A 20,320-nucleotide genomic window follows, 5' to 3' on the forward strand; every position below is an offset into this window, starting at 1 on the left:
GCCTTGCATATAAGTGCTCAATAATTGTTTATATTTTGTCTAATCAAATTATCTGTGTTTAAAGATTTTCCCCTTGATTGTGCTGGTACCATGAAGAATGCACCAGCAGCTACGCATATGTGTGTGAGTGAAGGGGGGCAGGGGGCGGGAGAGAGAGAGAGAAAGAGAAACATAAGGAAAAGATTGCCATTTGCTTAGCCTTTTCCAGGTGAGGCAGTTCCCCGCCAGCATCACCTCTGCACACCAAGGCTGCTTACTGACAATGCCTGCCACTCTGCCTAAGCATTTTCCTTGCTTCAAGAGCCTGTGCACCAAGCAAGTGGCAATGAGTTAATGCTCATGGAGGCAGCCCTCAACCAATGACGGATGGGGAGCTGGTGTGTGAGTATCTCTGCTTTTTTGCCAACTCCCTCCCAAGGGTGTGCTAACTCTGAGGTGTGCTCTACATCGTCTCCCAGAGATCTCCGGCAGGACTGAGCCCCGATTTCTCACAGCAGTAACAGGCTTTACAGGCCCCTTATTGTCTTCCTTATCCCTTTCTCACTCTTCTACTTCCTTAGCAGGGCTTTCTGGGATCAGCCTCCAAATAAACTACTTGCACTTAAATACTTGTCTCAGGGTCGGCTTCTGGAAGAACCCAAATCAAGATGATTTGCTTTGCATTCCTTTGGATGTCCTTCCCCGTGTCTGAAACAGAAGCCAAATCCTGAACACTTTTCTGAGAAAGCTCTGGTCGGTGCCAACAGAGGCAGGAGGACTGGTTGCAGCGCCTGATATAAGGCTCTGTTGGAATCACGTTAACGTGCTCTCAGGGCACTCTGGGCCGCTCTCCCACAGTGCGCTTCTACAGTGGGGTCGAGGTTTGGTTGTTTCTAAAATTCAGAGCCAAATGTAGTAGCACCCAAGGGAATTCACTGGGTCTGGCATGACGGCTTCTGAGTCTCTGCTGTGAGTGGCTATGGTAGACTACATTGGACAAAATTATCAGGGACCTTCACCGAAGTGCAAACTGAGGCAATTGTTCCCATATGCAAGATTCACCCAGGAACTCCTCCAAGTGAAACAGACAAGAATATTTTATCTAACAGACTTGCAAAACACCTTAAAGTCAGGTAAGATTCTCACAGCAAGGGTCAGTCTACTATCAAACAAATTCTAACATACCTACTTTATGAGTCTCAGTCCACTTTTAATACAGTAAAATTTCCTTCTTTACTGGCCTGTATCATGTTGAATCCGTAATGCAACATGACCTAGCTTTGACATTATTTGTAGATATAAAAACATAGTGTTCTGAAAAGAATTATAAATGCTTCACTGAGCTTTAGTGAGAAAGTCTTCTTTTGAAAAACGGAAATCAATGTCTAGCATAACATGTAGCACTCTTAGAAATAAGGCAAATTCTATACAAGGCAGAGTCTTGCCTGAAACAAGCTTGAGTACATTCAATTCAGCTATTGTTATTACTAATAGCTGATGAAGATTCTTACTAGAAGAAAGAAACAGGAATGCTGGATCCACACTGCAATGACAACCACATGTGACAGACAGTAGCATCAATAACTGTCCTCGCCACTCATCAGAATATTAGCATCTAATACATTATCACTGAGTGATTACTGAGAACATTTGATCCACTGTGACTGGGGACTCACACATCTTCTGGACTGGACCAGGAGTCTTTTGTAAAGCTCTGTAGATGTCCCACAGCTGTCAAACGTGTTCATTATCCTCCTTCATTCTGAGGCTCCTCATTCACTTGCAGAAGATTCTCAGCCTCTTCAGTTCAGTGTTCACTGGATTACAGAATCTCTGCTAGACTGCAAAAAGTACTCTGCTTCCATCACTGTGCCACACGGTGTGCTGGCCACTGGTCACAGCCTGGAACAGTATCCCGACTGCACCATGCGGCAGACTGGCCCTACCTCTGTGTCCTCATGAAGCCACCCGTGCTGCCATGAGACAGTTTTATTTTAAAATTATCCATGCTTGCTTTTAGGTGGGAGATGAGTAGTATTCAAAGCTCGCAAGATTTAAAAAAAGCTACTGGAATATGAATTCTGGGACTAATTATAGTCTCAATTTTGGATGGCTCTGTGATTCTTTTCCATCTGCACTATCTGTGGGATTCTCCTTGGCAATGAAACCATTAATGTTGGCATAACTGAATAACAGTGCTGACCAGTATATCTCTTTGGCCCAGGTCTTTGTCAGAGCTAAGCCCTCTTGAAATCAGAGGTCTGAGTTTGGGTCAAACTAATCTGTGCCTCCGTAAATGTCTTGCTTTGAAATGATGCTTGTTTTTAAAACAATTAAAGGCAGAGCTAACATAATAGATCTTCCAAAAAAAAAAAGTTCCCAGGATAATGAAAATCAATTGGATAATATTAATGGGTGGAAACGGCTTTCAGAAATGGTTGGAGTGGTTTATCATAATACAAGCTAGACCTCAGAGGACATTAAGCAAATTCTATACATGTATTAGAGTACAGGGATTCTTTTCTTGACCATAAACTTTAGATACAGATGACCTGTCATTTCCCTTAGACTTATTAAATGGCTCCAATGCTCAGGATCCTATTTAATGGTGGTGCTTAAGCTTCTTAAATGTAATGGAACAGCTAGAAATCATTCCCTGGACTTTGCTGGATCTCAGCATCAGGTCATAAGGCCAGGCCAAAATCACTTCTCAATTTGTACCAAAATCCCAGCTGGGCCAAGGACCTTTTGCTATTGATTGCCACTTGCCTTGCACCATCAACCTGCTCCTTACAAATGGCTCCTTTCCACTAACATGGAACATTTAAACATGCTCAAGTCTCTTCTGTCTTTTCACAGTTGGATTTGACAATTGCTGGTTTTAATTCCTCACTTCTCATTCCTTCTTCAACCCAGATGCAGCCTGACCTGTCACTCCATGAAAACTGCCCTTGCCCAGATCACAAACAGCCTCTTTGTTTTTGAATCCAACAGACATCTTTCAGTTCGAATCTCACTTGACCTCTTGGCAACTCTGGGTGCTTTTGATCACCCTGGGATTTCACTAGGATGAGGCAGCAGCTCCCTCTGACTGAGGGAGATTATACAAGGTGGATACTCGGAGGCTATAAGGATTGAGTCATGAGACACACATCACCCACTCACAATTCTGCCTGTGCTGGTGCTAGAAATCCCGTCGGGGCACCCTGTGCTGTGTGTTGCGGGAAGGAAAAACCAAGACTAGCTTTGCAGCATGTATTCTTTTTTTATCCCTTCTCCTTTTTAAAATTCTTCCATTGGAGTAAGGATAGAACAACAGCTTCCAGGCAACATGCAAATATAAGGCATCATCCTTCCGGATGATTTTATGCTAAGTTTATTAAGCATAATATGCTAAATTGTTAGCAAACATTTTAACTGATGGAACTAGGCAGGATTAGCTATCATTTGTGATTCCTCTCTCTAACTTCAGCCAAATGTCCTTCCTCCACATCATACTCCTGCCAGCTTAATGAATTTCTATAATTAGCCATAACTTCTGATTTATAGAATTTGCCTTTACTCTTGCTAACATATTTGTCTGCACCATGATGCTATAGCCATGACTTCTAATCCAGCTAGCGTTCTGTGCACCTATAGAATTGCAGTCATCAAGTTGCTTTCTTTACAGTGTGTTTTCTTTTCCTAGACAGCTTCTAGCACGTGGTTATATGAGGGTATAGCATCATTCTGTGTGACTTTCTCATTTTCTCCTAAGCACCTAAGTAACCATTTTGCAATTTGCCTTCTTTCTGAATGCCTATTGTCCTCCTGCTGTCCAGACCATTATTATCGAACAGTCTTCTCTGTTAGAAAGCCCTTCTTGTACACTGTGGTGCTTAATAAATGTTTTAGTTGAATCCCAAACCTGTCCCCACTCGAATAACTTGCATTCCCCCCTCCGAAGTCTGCCTGTTAGGGTTACTAAAAAATACCTGTGCATTCTGTGAGAGCATGGTGTGTTTTACACGGCAGTCTCTAGAGTGAGTGACGACTGATTCCATGTCTCCATTTAGGGAAGCCGCCTCAAAGTACCCCTTTCTTTCTCTTTTTCATTGTTCTTATTTTAAAAAGACAAACCCTGGAGTCTTTACAACTGCTATAAGGCCCTATTCCTGTTATTGCTCTGCGCAAACCTCCTATATTGTTCTCCTGCTCTTGGGTTAGGGAGCCACCCCAGCCTGCCCGCTGTCCTCAGACACACCAAAATCCCTGTTCCTCTGTCTGCACTGCTCTTCTTCTCCATTTCCCCAGGCTCATTTTGCACCTCCATCAAATCTGCTTAAACTTAGCCCCTGCCCCAGCAACCTGCACATTCTGCCCCACAATTCCCCATGGCCCAGATTCTGACTCTATCCTTTCACCCATAGCAAATTATATAACTTACTTGTTTACTAAGTTTATTTGCTTAGTGTCTATCTCCAATGCCTCACCATGAAGGCAGGAATGTGCATCTCTCCAATGTATATCCCATGTGCTGAGCAAGTGTCAGGTCCATGGCAGGTGTTCTGTTTATTCATTATTGTATGAATAAATGAAAGGGAAATAGATGTAAGTAAAAATGCATTAAAAAGTAAGTTTTGGCTGCATACAGTAGCTCATGCCTGTAATCCCAGCACTTTGGGAGGCAGAGGCGGGTGGATCACCCGAGGTCAGGAGTTCGAGACCAGCCTGACCAACATGGAGAAACCTTGTCTCTACTAAAAATACAAAATTATCTGGGCGTGGTGGCGCATGTCTGCAATCCCAGCTACTTGGAAGGCTGAGGCAGGCAAATCACTTGAACCCAGGAGGCGGAGGTTGCAGTGAGCAGAGATCACACCCTTGCACTCCAGCCTGGGCGACACAAGTGAAACTCCATTTCAAAAAAAAAAAAAGGTAAATTTCAATAGGTTGTCTTTTCCTAATAAATTATCTCCAGCTTTACCTACTCTCTTTGTGTGTTTCTGCATCTCAGTGAAAAATTGAGCCTTGCACGAAGGGACCAAAGAGTTTCAATTGCCAGAACCGTAATTTTGACAGAAGATCACGTGGTGAGGTAGGGTGGGTTTAGAAAGGAGGAGCAGGTGGAAGCCCAGCTGGAAAAGTCAGTTGCATGGGAATAGACTCAGGAGATAATGCTGAAGGGGGAAGCAGCAGAATTGCACACAGATCTACTGAACAGCTGGACAAAAGGCAGTAACTAATTCAGAATGCTACAAAGGCTCCCAAGCAGGGAAGGTGGTTGTTGCTGCTCATGCATTTGGTTAGAGCTGTGATGGGCTTTAATAGTACTGGAAGAGCCAGGGCAAGACGATCAGGATAGCTTGTAAACTGTCTAGGCCCAGAGAACAGCTGACCTTAGAGAAGATGGAGCTAAGGAAAATGGCAGAAATATACTGTGATTACATCAAGCTTGTGTGGCTGTGATGCCTGCAGGAGATGGACTTATGTTATAGTATTGACAATGGAGGTATCCAAGGTTGTCTTTTCCCCTTAGCATACTCTGGGTTAGAACTCCTCACTCTCAACTTTCTAAAATAGGGATCAGGGGCAGCAGATTGAACCAAGCTTCTTGGAGCAGATTTCCTATGTTGGGGATGTGAGATGTCAAAACAGTTGACATGGTGACCCCTCGATAAGGAGCTTCTGTTCTAGGGGGAAGACAGGTATATATGCAGACAGCCAATACGACTTCCAGTAAAGACAGTAATTCTATTTGGAGGAGGTGGAGGTTAAGCCAACATAGAAGACTAAGCAGGATCTTAGTAAGATGTGGGAAATTCATTCCTGGCAGGGGGCAGCAGGGGCAAAGACTAAGAGATGTTGGGAAGGAAAAATATGGTAGATTTTCCATTCAGTAAAACACATGACACACTTCAGGAGCAGCAGAAGGAGATAAGGACAAAGGAAAGTCATGTTCAGTTGGAGAGAATCCTGAAGGCCAGTCTCGGGGTTCTGAGCAGCTTTTCTCTGGCAGCTAAAAGTCACCAGATGTTTATGAGCAAGTATATAAATGGCTCAGTGCAGTTTTCCCTTAGATGTTGAGAAGTGAGGAGTAAGAGAAGTCCATTTATGGAAGGAGGCTGCACAGATCTGAATGCCTCTCAGGTCCAGCTCCCATGAGAGACTGACAACAGAAGGTGAAGCTGACTACTCACCGCAGCCCAGGAGGCTGCTGCTCCCTCAGCTCCAAGTTCTGGGTCATGCCTGGCCTCTCTCTGGACTTCCAAGGCAGGTGGCCATAGGCCGTAGAGATGAAGAAAGTACATCAGAGCCCAGGAGAAATAGCAGTCATGTATCCGAAATGTATGTTCCCTCACAAGATTTTCTACCTCAAACTTTTTTTGCCAACTTCCCAAATCTTTTTCAGATTTTACGTTTAGTCAAATAATAAAAAAAAAATCTTTAAAAGGAAACCTAATAGACACACTGAGTGAAAAATAAGCTGAAGGGAGCCATAAATCATAAATCTAAAAATGTTAAGATGAAATTATGTCTACTTGAGAATTGTGGTCATAAAGCCATTATCTAATGTCTGATTGGATGGTCCACTTCAAAAAATAAATATAGATGATGACAACTTCTTTGCTCTCTGTGTATGTCCTCATAAGCCTGACTTCTTCAGAGGTTACAGGGCATGAGTAGAGAAATTGCTTTAAAAATAATCCTCTGTCATTTTTCAATTTCCAAATAAAATTGGCTATTTGGCTCAGAAAGTACTGCATGAAAGATAAATCGTTTTTAAGAAACACTGAACTGCTATTAAGCTTTTTCCTTATGTGGTAGACATTCCTGCCTTTAAAACAAATACGTACTTTACAAATTGAAGTATAGCAAGAACATTTGTTCTATCAAAGTTGACAAGAAAACATGTTTAAATGAAGATGCCATCTGTTTCCCAGCCTTAACACCGACATTTCCCTGTTCCCTCCCATGCACCTACATACCCCAATGTACATCACGTATTAATAACAGACAGGGTGGCAGATGCTCCCATCTCCGCTGCCTTTGGAAACATGTAGCAGATTGTATTTAGTTATTCCGTGATTATATTGTCTCATATTGAACAACCACCATAGACTTATGCTCCTCTAAGTAGCCAAAGCGAAGTACCAGCCCACGGCTTTTTATATTACCTGAGGGTATGGGCTGGGAGCTGTATTTTAAAACCATGAAGGTATAGCAGCCCTGCCTGGCTTCCTCAGACTTCTTTGTTCTCTTTTCTATAATGGGCAACTCTGGCCTTAAACATTCTATTTTATTTTTTGAGACAGGGTCTCACTCTGTTACCCACACTGGAATGCAGTGGTGCAATCGTAGCTCATAATGGCCTCAAATTCTTGGGCTCAAGTCATCCTCCCACCTCAGCCTTCTGAGGAGCTGGGACTGACTACAGGTATGTGCCACCATGCCCGGCTATTTTTTTATTTTTATTTTTAGAGAGACAGGATCTTTTTTTTTTTTTTTTTTTTTTTTTTTTCCCTTTTTTTTTTTTTTTTTATTGCATTTTAGGTTTTGGGGTACATGTGAAAAACATGCAAAGTTGTTGCATAGGTGCATTCATGGCAGTGTGATTTGCTGCCTCCCTCCCCCTCACCCATATCTGGCATTTCTCCCCATGCTATCCCTCCCCAACTCCCCTCCCCGCTGTCCCCCCCACTCCCCCACAACAGACCCCCGTGTACAGTGCTCCCCTCCCTGTGTCCATGTGTTCTCCTTGTTCAACACCCTCCTATGAGTGAGAACATGTGGTGTTTGGTTTTGTGTTCTTGTGTCAGTTTGCTGAGAATGATGGTTTCCAGGTTCATCCATGTCCCTACAAAGGACGCGAACTCCTCATTTTTAATGGCTGCATAATATTCCATGGTGTATATGTGCCACATTTTTCCTGTCCAGTCTATCATCGATGGGCATTTGGGCTGGTTCCAGGTCTTTGCTATTGTAAACTGTGCTGCAATGAACATTCGTGTGCATGTGTCCTTATAGTAGAACGATTTATAATCCTTTGGATATATGCCCAGTAATGGGATTGCTGGGTCAAATGGAATTTCTATTTCTAGGTCCTTGAGGAATCGCCACACTGTTTTCCACAGTGGTTGAACTAATTTACACTCCCACCAACAGTGTAAAAGTGTTCCTATTTCTCCACATCCTCTCCAGCATCTATTTTCTCCAGATTTTTTAATGATCGCCATTCTAACTGGTGTGAGATGGTATCTCAATGTAGTTTTGATTTGCATTTCTCTAATGACCAGTGATGATGAGCATTTTTTCATATGTTTGTTGGCCTCTTGTATGTCTTCTTTTGTAAAGTATCTGTTCATATCCTTCGCCCATTTTTGAATGGGCTTGTTTGTTTTTTTCTTGTAAATCTTTTTTAGCTCGTTGTAAATTCTGGATATCAGCCCTTTGTCAGATGGGTAGGCTGCAAAAATTTTTTCCCATTCTGTTGGTTGCCGATTCACTCTATTGACTGTTTCTTTTGCCGTGCAGAAGCTGTGGAGTTTGATTAGGTCCCATTTGTCTATTTTCGCTTTTGTTGCCAATGCTTTTGGTGTTTTGGTCATAAAGTCCTTGCCTACGCCTATGTCCTGAATGGTTTTGCCTAGGTTTCCTTCTAGTGTTTTTATGGTGTTAGGCCTTATGTTTAAGTCTTTAATCCATCTGGAGTCAATTTTAGTGTAAGGTGTCAGGAAGGGGTCGAGTTTCTGCTTTCTGCATATGGTTAGCCAGTTTTCCCAACACCACTTATTGAACAGGGAATCCTTTCCCCATTGCTTGTTTTTATCAGGTTTGTCAAAGATCGGGTGGTTGTAGATATGTTGTGTCGCCTCCGATGCCTCTGTTCTGTTCCATTGGTCTATATCTCTGTTTTGGTACCAGTACCATGCTGTTTTGATTACCGTAGCCTTGTAGTAGAGTTTGAAGTCCGGTAGTGTGATGCCTCCTGCTTTGTTCTTTTTGCTTAGAATTGACTTGGCTATGCGGGCTCTCTTTTGGTTCCATATGAAGTTTAAGGTGGTTTTTTCCAGTTCTGTGAAGAAGGTCATTGGTAGCTTGATGGGGATAGCGTTGAATCTGTAAATTACTTTGGGCAGTATGGCCATTTTCACGATATTAATTCTTCCTAACCATGAACATGGAATGTTTCTCCATCTGTTTGTGTCCTCTCTTATTTCGTTGAGCAGTGGTTTGTAGTTCTCCTTGAAGAGGTCCTTTACGTTCCTTGTTAGTTGTATTCCTAGGTATTTTATTCTCTTTGTAGCAATTGTGAATGGCAGTTCGTTCTTGATTTGGCTCTCTTTAAGTCTATTATTGGTGTATAGGAATGCTTGTGATTTTTGCACATTGATTTTGTATCCTGAGACTTTACTGAAGTTGCTTATCAGTTTCAGGAGATTTTGGGCTGAGATGATAGGGTCTTCTAGATATACAATCATGTCATCTGCAAATAGAGACAATTTGACTTCCTCCTTTCCTAATTGAATACCCTTTATTTCTTTTTCTTGTCTGATTGCTCTGGCTAGAACTTCCAGTACTATATTGAACAGGAGTGGTGAGAGAGGGCATCCTTGTCTAGTGCCCGATTTCAAAGGGAATGCTTCCAGTTTTTGCCCATTCAGTATGATATTGGCTGTTGGTTTGTCATAAATAGCTTTTATTATTTTGAGGTACGTTCCGTCGATACCTAGTTTATTGAGAGTTTTTAGCATAAAGGGCTGTTGAATTTTGTCGAAGGCCTTCTCTGCATCAATTGAGATAATCATGTGGTTTTTGTCTTTGGTTCTGTTTATGTGGTGAATTACATTTATAGACTTGCGTATATTGAACCAGCCTTGCATCCCCGGGATGAATCCTACTTGATCATGGTGGATAAGCTTTTTGATGTGCTGTTGCAATCGGCTTGCCAGTATTTTATTGAAGATTTTTGCATGTATGTTCATCATGGATATTGGCCTGTAATTTTCTTTTCTTGTTGAGTCTCTGCCGGGTTTTGGTATTAGGATGATGTTGGTCTCATAAAATGATTTGGGAAGGATTCCCTCTTTTTGGATTATTTGAAATAGTTTCAGTAGGAATGGTATCAGTTCCTCTTTGTATGTCTGGTAGAATTCGGCTGTGAACCCATCTGGACCTGGGCTTTTTTTGGGTGGTAGGCTCTTTATTGCTGCCTCGACTTCAGACCTTGTTATTGGTCTATTCAGGGTTTCGACTTCTTCCTGGTTTAGGCTTGGGAGGAGGCAACTGTCCAGGAATTTATCCATTTCTTCCAGGTTTTCTAGTTTATGTGCATAGAGTTGTTTGTAATAATCTCTGATGATGGTTTGAATTTCTCTGGCATCTGTGGTGATATCCCCTTTATCATTTTTTACTGCATCTATTTGGTTATTCTCTCTTTTCTTTTTTATTAGTCTGGCTAGTGGTCTGTCTATTTTGTTGATCTTTTCAAAAAACCAGCTCCTGGATTTATTGATTTTTTGAAGGGTTTTTCGTGTCTCTATCTCCTTCAATTCTGCTTTGATCTTAGTTATTTCTTGTCTTCTGCTAGGTTTTGAATTTTTTTGATCTTGCTCCTCTAGCTCTTTCAATTTTGACGATAGAGTGTCAATTTTAGATCTCTCCTTTCTTCTCATGTGGGCACCTATTGCTATATATTTTCCTCTAGAGACTGCTTTAAATGTGTCCCAGAGATTCTGGTATGTGGTGTCTTCGTTCTCGTTGGTTTCAAAGAACATCTTTATTTCTGCCTTCATTTCAGTGTTTATCCAGTCAACATTCAGGAGAAAGTTGTTCAATTTCCATGAGGCTGTGCGGTTCTGGGTTGGCTTCTGAATTCTGAGTTCTAACTTGATTGCACTGTGGTCTGAGAGACTGTTTGTTATGGTTTCCGTTCTTTTGCATTTGCTGAGGAGTGATTTACTTCCAATTATGTGGTCAATTTTAGAGTAGGTGTGATGTGGTGCTGAGAAGAATGTATATTCTGTGGATTTGGGGTAGAGAGTTCTGCAAATGTCTATTAGGTTTGCTTGGTCCAGGTCTGAGTTCAAATCCTGGATATCCTTGTTAATTTTCTGTCTTGTTGATCTGTCTAATATTGACAATGGGGTGTTGAAGTCTCCCACTATTATTGTGTGGGAGTCAAGGTCTCTTTGTAAGTCTTTAAGAACTTGCCTTATGTATCTGGGTGCTCCTGTATTGGGTGCATATATATTTAGGATCGTTAGCTCTTCTTGTTGCATTGATCCTTTTACCATTATGTAATGTCCTTCTTTGTCTCTTCTGATCTTTGTTGCTTTAAAGTCTATTTTATCAGAGATGAGAATTGCAACTCCTGCTTTTTTTTGTTCTCCATTTGCTTGGTAAATCTTCCTCCATCCCTTTATTTTGAGCCTTTGTGTATCCTTGCTTGTGAGGTGGGTTTCCTGGATACAGCACACTGATGGGTTTTGGCTTTTTATCCAATTTGCCAATCTGTGTCTTTTGATTGGGGCATTTAGTCCATTTACATTTAGGGTTAATATTGTTATGTGTGAATTTGATCCTGTCATTTTGATGCTAGCTGGCTGTTTTTCCCATTGGTTGATGCAGATTCTTCATTGTGTTGATGTTCTTTACCATTTCGTGCATTTTTGGAGTGGCTGGTACTGGTTGTTTTTTTCTATGTGTAGTGCCTCCTTCAGGAGCTCTTGTAAAGCTGGTCTGGTGGTGATGAAATCTCTGAGTGCTTGCTTGTTCTCAAAGGATTTTATTTTTCCTTCACTTATGAAGCTTAGTTTGGCTGGATATGAAATTCTGGGTTGAAAGTTCTTTTCTTTAAGGATGTTGAATATCGGCCCCCACTCCCTTCTGGCCTGTAGGGTTTCTGCTGAGAGATCTGCTGTAAGTCTGATGGGCTTCCCTTTGTGGGTAACCCGACCTTTCTCTCTGGCTGCCCTTAGTATTTTCTCCTTCATTTCAACCCTGGCGAATCTGACGATTATGTGCCTTGGGGTTGCTCTTCTAGAGGAATATCTTTGTGGTGTTCTCTGTATTTCCTGGACTTGAATATTGGCCTGCCTTGTTAGGTTGGGGAAGTTTTCCTGGATAATATCCTGAAGAGTATTTTCCAGCTTGGATGCATTCTCTTCGTCACATTCAGGTACACCTATCAAACGTAGATTAGGTCTTTTCACATAGTCCCATATTTCTTGTTGACTCTGTTCATTCCTTTTTACCCTGTTTTCTCTAATCTTGCCTTCTCGTTTTATTTCATTGAGTTGATCTTCGACCTCTGATATCCTTTCTTCTGCTTGGTCAATTCGGCTGTTGAAACTTGTGCATGCTTCACGAAGTTCTCGTGTTGTGTTTTTCAGCTCCATCAATTCATTCATATTCCTCTCTAAGTTGTCCATTCTCGTTAACATTTCGTCAAGTCTTTTTTCAAGGTTCTTAGTTTCTTTGCATTGGGTTAGAACATGTTCTTTTAGCTCACGGAAGTTTCTTATTATCCACTTTCGGAAAGCTGATTCTGTCATTTCATCACGCTCATTCTCCATCCAGTCTTGTTCCCTTGCTGGTGAGGAGTTGTGCTCCCTTGTAGGAGGAGAGGTGTTCTGGTTTTGGGTGTTTTCATCCTTTTTGCGCTGGTTTCTTCCCATCTTTGTGGATTTATCCACCTATCGACTTTGTAGTTGCTGTCTTTCTGATTTTGGTAATTTTAAGTCTGTAGTAGCTGAACTCATAAACCCCCTTTTCTTCCCCCTAGGTGGTCTGTCCCAGGGATTTAGGGCGTTATGATTTTCCGCTGTTGCAATGGTTTTCCCTGCCCACAAGGTGGCAGCCTAGTCACACTCAGCCTGCAGAGGCTTCGTTGAGCTGCTGTGGGCAAATTGTCCTGGGAACTGCAGGGTGTTTCCCGGTGGGTGACGCCCCTCCTCCACAGAGCTGGACCGTCCCGTGTTCAGCCGTGTTTCCGGAGGCGTCCTCTTTGCCCAGGAAACTCTTGGGTTGAGTCCCTGCCTCAGCTCCCCTTGCTTGCCCAGAGGGGATCCGGTCTCGCTCACTCTGCACAAGGGGCCGCTGCTCCCTGCCTCGGGTGCAGGCAGAGCAGCCGCGCCAGTCCAACCAACGGCGCTGGCAACCCGTGGACCTTCGCCACCTGTGAATCTCCTGGTCTGTGGGCAGTAAAAATCCACTGCCCTGTGAGCCGCTGCATCAGTCAAAGCAGCGGCTCTGAGATTCGTGGCGCGCCCTTTCCCGGGAGTGTCCTGGCTTGAATCCCTGCTTCAGCTCCCCTTGCTGGCTCAGAGGTGATTCAGTCTCTCTCGCTCTGTACGTGGATCCGCCGCCCCCCACCTCAGGGCGTAGGCCGAGCGGCGCGCCGCTCCGCTCAAACCAGCGGCGCTGGTGACCCGTGTGGCTCTTCCTCCTGTTAATCCCCTGGTCTGTGGTCAGTAAAAATCTGTCTGGAAATGCGGCGTCCACTCACCCTCTGCGCCTTCTTTCGGAGCTGCGATCCCGACTTCCTCCTAATCGGCCATCTTGAAAACCTCCGAGAGACAGGATCTTGCTATGTTGCTCAGACTCAAGCGATCCTCCCACCTTGGCCTCCCAAAGTGCACATGTGTGCACATACACACCCACCAGGATGTTGAAATTGCATTTTTCCTTAAAGATTTTTAACTAACGTACAGAACCATCCCAGTTTGAAGTAAATCCAATTCGAGTTTGACAGCAATCAATCTCTCATTGGTTTCAGTAACCACTGAATCCACTCACACATGCCTTTGTCTTTTCGTGCTCTTCGGAGTGTTTATACTTCAAAAGCAATGCTAATAAGCTTTATCGTTTCAATACAGTTAGCGGCACGGTATGTGTATACTGGTGAGAATATTGGTGTCTATTTATAGACCTGTTTTGACAATTCTGCTTCTCTAAAATGTATAGGACATTTTCTATCACATTATTGGATTCGGGGTTATACTGCAGTATTAATGTATTTATTGGCTGACACTGAAGGCTTTCTGTTTATGTGTAATCATAGTTTTTAGCATAAACACTTTTGGTGAGCATAATGTGTCCTGCAGTTACACGTGACAGTTCTCCTGCTTCTCCTCACCTTGTCTGAACTTTCATACATTTGCTTGAATACCTTTCTGCAATGGGACTCGAATGGTCATTTCTGTGGCACAATAAAGCTGAGGGGCCTTTCCTTCTCCCCACCCCAGCTGTAAAACAAAAACAATTTTTAAAAAGAGGAAAAAAATTGATCCTATACTGTTCCTGGGCACAGAGTTAGGATCAAAGTGGAGAGTACAAAGGGATTGATTTTAGCGTGATAATGGGATGCAGTTTGCACCTGGAGTTGCTCACTAGTGGGATGAATGACCTTGGGAACCTCATGGCACTGACGTTTCTGTGGGGCGTCACAGATGTTCTTCCGTAGTGGAAGTGAAGCTGGCTGTACTTCAGAATCACTTGAATTTCTTTGAACTGAAGATTGCTGGGCCCCACATCAGACTTCCTAATTAGAATATCCAAGATGGGGAGCTCTAAATAGGTCCTTGATAAACTCCCCAAGCAATTCAGATGGGCAACCAGCATTGGGAACCACCCATAACACTGAACTCTAAGCTGTCACTCCAAATGGAATTTCTGCTCCAGATGCCTACAACAGTAAAAATAATACCTTCATCGTTAGATACCTGTTTCTTTTTCTGCGCCTAAGCTTTGCTTTCCTTGGTCTTGGCTTTACTTTCAGCTAGGCTCTCTCCAAGGGGTGGTAAACTGACAACTAACAGCTCCAGGAGTGTAACTCCTTCCAAGTAATACTCATTTGCCAAAATCTTAAGTTTTGCATAATATAGAGGCATGAAACTAGGAAGACATTTAGGGGATTATATGCTATTAACTCACAATTGTATGAAAGTTTGTTTCCTTACAGAAAGAGAACAGCTGGTCTCATTTCCTCCTGAGAACAGCACGAAATACAATGAGTTTGGTTTAAACACGAAGACAAGTACCTTGTCACTGAAGGTCATCCCACTTCAACTATGTTACCGAGGGCAGGCACAAACATTCCCTTCCCGGAATCTCTGGCAACTATATGGGTTTCTCTGTGCACAAGAGTGCCAAGTCCTGCCTACAGGTTGGATGCTCTGACGGCACTGGTTCTATATGAACTTTCAGCCCTCAAATGCATCTGTAATTTAGACTGCTTTCTCAGGTGTGGCTCCAGTGTCTCTCTAAGAGAGGGTGTGGCTGTGTCTGGCAGCAGAGGATATTGTCGTGGTAGTGGCCAAGGGCTTGGCTTTAATTTTCACACAAAAAAATTATTTGTCTTTTTTTTGAAATTGGCAACGGGGAAGTGATTGGACTTTGTAGTTGTTTTGTTTATTTATCATCTAACTCCCCTTTCCAGAATGACAAAGAACTAATTTGATTGGGTCAAGGATCTATTCCCCAATGCCTAGAACTTTCATTGAATAAACAGAAAAGAACTGGCTTTAAAGCTGGGAAGAGAAGGGAAATCTGTGACTAGCCTGTGGCTGCTTCTTATGATACTTGGAATGTGGAATGAGTGCAGCACCTGACCCAGCATAAGGTCCCCTCGCCACCAGAGCAATGAGCACCAACAAGAGTTGGTCGTCTGCGAGCTGGGCTCACCTTGGGGAGAGGTCACTTGGTTCAGCCTCAAACTGAATCATAGGCCACTGCGCACATCATATCAGGAAGCTGGGAAGGTGATAGAGAAGAGCCAATGGTGGGCCAGTGCCAAGCGGGGTAGGGATCTTCACTACACAGCACGTAGATGCCCCATGCAGTGTCCAGGGCTCCATGATGTCAAGTCAGGGAACCAAAGATACACGTTTATGAAGCCAGTGTCAGGGCAATGTGACTTCTCAGACTAACTGATCAAAAGCCTGCTCATCTTCTCTTCCTCTTGCTTTCTCATTAATCTTTAATAACATTCTCATATGCTGACAGATCAATGTTGTAAATAAAAAACATATTGCAGCTTTTTCCTACAGAAATCCAAATTCACTGGACCTTCGTCGGCCCTTTCTAAGATTGTATTTGACAGAGAATGCCCTGTCTTCATGGCAGTCAGTTGCAAGAGTGATCAAGGTAGAGACTTGAGTGGCAAGATGGAGATGGTTTGAAGATCTGGTCTACAGGTAGCCTGTCCTCCCTTGGGAGTGGCCAATTAGTCTTGGCCATGCCCGGCACAAAAAAGTTTATGGAAACAATCTTTTACAATTCACACTTAAGAGACAATGGAGTGAATATCTTGATTTTTTTTAACCTAGCATTTTTTGCCACCCACTGTCTAAACATGACAGACCAAATCTTTTCAAGTGTTTAACTCCCACAGCCTGGCAACTCGGAGTAGAAAAACTCACGCACAATGTATACTTTCAAAAGTATTTTTAGTTTCTTCCATGAAGCGACTTATTTAATTCTTGTAAAAAACATTTAACTGTCGGCAATGGTTCACATCTACTAAGTTCTGCAATTCCTTTGAACAACTCAGTTCTTCAAGACAATGAACAGCTTCATCTGAATTTGTTTGCCTCAGTCATAGCAGGCTCACAGACACCAAGGGAGGCAGTGGCATCTGTTCTCCTAGGATAAAACGTCCAAGTCCTACTCTAGACCAGGGTACATTTAGTTCTACCTGATGTGATATATTTGCCTGACATAATGTGTAGGATGTATCATTTTCTTTGGGGGAAAAGATGGCAGATCTAAACTGGGTAATTTGAAGAGTTTTAAAAACTACTTACAGTGGTGTGGGCAGGGTGTTAGGAATTAGAAGGAAATTCCCAGGGCTAGCAACAGAAGGGAGTCACTACTCTTGGTCACAGAGGGGGATGGAGCAGTTACAGCACCCCAGGAAGAATGGTTATACTCAGAGCTGTCCTTGCCCCGGGTTCACCCTCTGCCCACCCTCCAGTCTCCTGCCAGCAGCTCCTGTCACAAGCCAGAAGGCAAAGGAGCCTGCTGAGGTAGCCTCCAGGGGCACAGAACAGGGTGGCCGTGGGATCCCAAGGCAAATGGAAGATATGCAGCAAGTGAGGAGGATGCAGGGAGACAGGGGTGGTCCACTGAATGCTCCCATTCATCTTTGTTCATTCCTTCATTCAGACACGTTACTCACTAAACACCTTCTATAAGTGAAAGCGCCTTGGGAGACATAGGTAACGCATGGTAAATGGCCCCTTCTTTCAGGGTGCTTTTAATTGAATGGGAAGACAAGGCATCGCCACACAGAATGCCAAAATAAGCGCTAAGCTGCCAGGCAAAGAAGGACTGCAGAGTGCATCGGTGGGACAGGAGTTCGGAGGCGGGAGAAGGCAGTGTGGGCTCTGGAGGAAGTCGGGTGCAGATGGGAGTATAAGAAGATTTTAACTAGTTCCAGGTGAGGTGGGAGGAGAGTCTTGAATTATTCAGTTCTTGCCTCAGCACCTCTGTGGCCTGAGGGACTGGCCTCACCATTTCTTAATTAGTTCTAAAACTACACAAAAACTTGAAATACATGTACGTTTTTCTGAGTATTTACAATATGCCAGGCAATTTACATATAATCTCTCATCGAGGCCTTACAGCACTACCTTGATGGATGTTACTTCCCACATTTTATGGGCGAGGACAAATGAAACTCCCAGAGGCAGGGTATTTTATCTGAGGTCACATCTAGTGGTACAGCAGCTGGGATTCAAAGCCAGTTGTTTCTGATATCAAATTCCAAGCTACTCACCTCAAGGATGATAAAGAACAATTAGCAACAGTGTCAGCCCTGGGTTGAAACGTTTTTCTTACTGATACCCTCATGTGCTCTCAGATGCCTGGCAGCTAGAACCTGGTCCCCTACTTTAAGAAGCTGCCCAACTTGTAAAATAGGTTTCCACATGAGCTGCCTGCACTGAGGTATAGTATTCGCAACTCAGAAGTCTGCATGGGGTGCTGTCTCTGTATTATCCCTGTTTAAAGCCCCCTAACAACTTCTCATTTGTCTGGAATCTGTGAACTATGGACACAGACTATGTGACCCCCTCCTACCTGATTTGATTTTTTACTATCCACCATGTTCTCACTCTGCTCCAGCCACACTGGCTTTTTCTTTGCCAAGTTACATTCTCTCCCCCACAGGTTCTTTGCCCTACGTCTTCCATCCAGAGTCCTCTCCCCACATCTTTACAGATGTTATTCACTCCTGTTATTCACTCAACAGAAATGTTCGAGTCCTTTTTCTGAGCATGCCCTAGCATGGCTCCCCACTCAGTCTCTCCGTCACCACTTGTCTTATTGTCACTGTCAGATTCATCACTAGCTGATATTCGTTATCAGTTTACTCTGTCCAAATGAGGGTTGGAAACTTTTGCTATTTTATGCAATGCAAGATAATTTTATGCCTGTAGTATCTGGCTCCTTAAATGTTTTCCAAATTAATGAGTTCATGGAGATGAAACCTGGTTCAGAAAAGTAGTATTCATTATTTTATACTCACCCATGTTTCAGTTGTTATTTCTACTTATGTTTCAAGATGAACAAAGTGAAGGTTAAAGGTGCAAGAATGGGCATTTGAGTTCGTTCCAAGTTTTGCTTTTGAAAATATGGCTGCATTTTGCTGACTGTAACCAGAGGACAAAAAATAATGCACCTGCAATAAATATATGTGTGCATGTGTCTTTATAGAATGATTTATAATCCTTTGCATATACACCCAGTAATAGGATTGCTGGGTCAAATGGGTATTTCTGGTTCTGGATCCTTGAGGAATCACCACGAAGCTGGAAACCATCATTCTCAGCAAACTAACACAGGAACAGAAAACTAAACACCACATGTCCTCACTCATAAGTGGGAGCTGAACAATAAGAACACATGGACACAGGGAGGAGAACATCACACACCAGGGCCTGTCGGGGGGTGGGGGCACACGGGGAGGGAGACCTAGATGATGGGTTGATAGGTGCAGCAAAACCACCATGGCACATGTATGTCTATGCAGCAAACCTGCACGTTCTGCACATGTATCCCAGAACTTAAAAAAAAGTCCAAGGATTTGCAAGCAACAGGACTATAACATACACCCCTTGAAGCTAAGTCATCGGCTTTACAAATTGACTATTGCTGCGTATATGATTTATGACTGTGATTGGCAAGCTCTCAACCCCCCCCAAGTACAGTGGCTTAAATAAACACTTTTCTCTCACGTGTTATTACAGAATTCGGTGTCTGTCAGTCAGAAGGTGACATCCATCCCTGGATCCAAGCTGGCTGTCCCAGTTGTTGGCATTTCCCAGCCAGTAGAAAGGGGGAAAGAGGGAGTGGAGAGCCCAAAGCTTCCTTAGGAAGACATGATAGGGAAGTTGCATACACTGCCTTCAGGAGAGGTACAGGAGAAACTAGTTTGGGGAATGTGTGCCCAATTAAAACTTGGCAAGTTTGTTACTAGAAGGAAGAGGAGACTAGATGTAGGGAAGAGTGAGCAGTCTGAGACCTTGTCATAAGCCTATCAGATGAAGGTTATCACCGTCTCTATTCTACATGGGAGAAACAGGGGCTCAAAGAAGTTCGCCTTTGGTCAGCCTTAACAAAACAGTTTTCACCATTAGTGAAGGAGCAGAACTCACGGTAACATTTCATTTCAGTTCCCCATTTTGTCATCTATTTTACACACAAACACCATTTCATGTTCTGTGCTCAGGTGAGATTTACCCCATTTTAATCCTGCTACATCATTCAGCCTTGACTTCTTAGAAGTGTTTTAATCAAAATAGACAAGGAAGTAAATAGAGGTGAGAGCCCAGAGGGCTGGGACCCTGTCTGACCCTTTGACAGCATAGCTCGCCTCCTTCTGTGTGTACTGGGCTCCTGGGGAGGTCGCCTTCAAGGGCCGCATACCCAAATAAGGTAGGACCCGAGTTTCAGGCAGATGGGGTTCAGTGTACATTGGGGGCTTTGCAAATAATGAGAGTCAGGTTCTCTGGTTGCTGAGCAACAGGTCATCAGTAGGTAGAGAAGCCACAAGTTGTTTGCTGGGACCATCCTTGTTTACAGCTGTTGTCAGCGTAATTAAGAGTGCCCCTCTCAAAACTGAACCAGTTTAATTAAGTTATAATGTACCCTACAAACAGGCCTATGTCACCGCTGACACTCAGGCTTAAATGTGTTGGGGCAAAAACACTTTGGAAATGTTGAACAGCTAAGCAGGCGAGATGCCTGAGATGCCTCAATACAAGTATCTGGATTTGACTGCCATCCTGAAGGCCCAGGGAGAAACTGCTAGTTATTTCCCAGTTCAAATTAATGCAAACTCTATTCTGCTGGGTAA

This window comes from Aotus nancymaae, unplaced genomic scaffold (assembly GCF_030222135.1).
Source record: "Aotus nancymaae isolate 86718 unplaced genomic scaffold, 86718_ANA_hifiasm-v0.15.2.pri h1tg000014l, whole genome shotgun sequence".
Lineage (NCBI taxonomy): Eukaryota > Metazoa > Chordata > Mammalia > Primates > Aotidae > Aotus > Aotus nancymaae.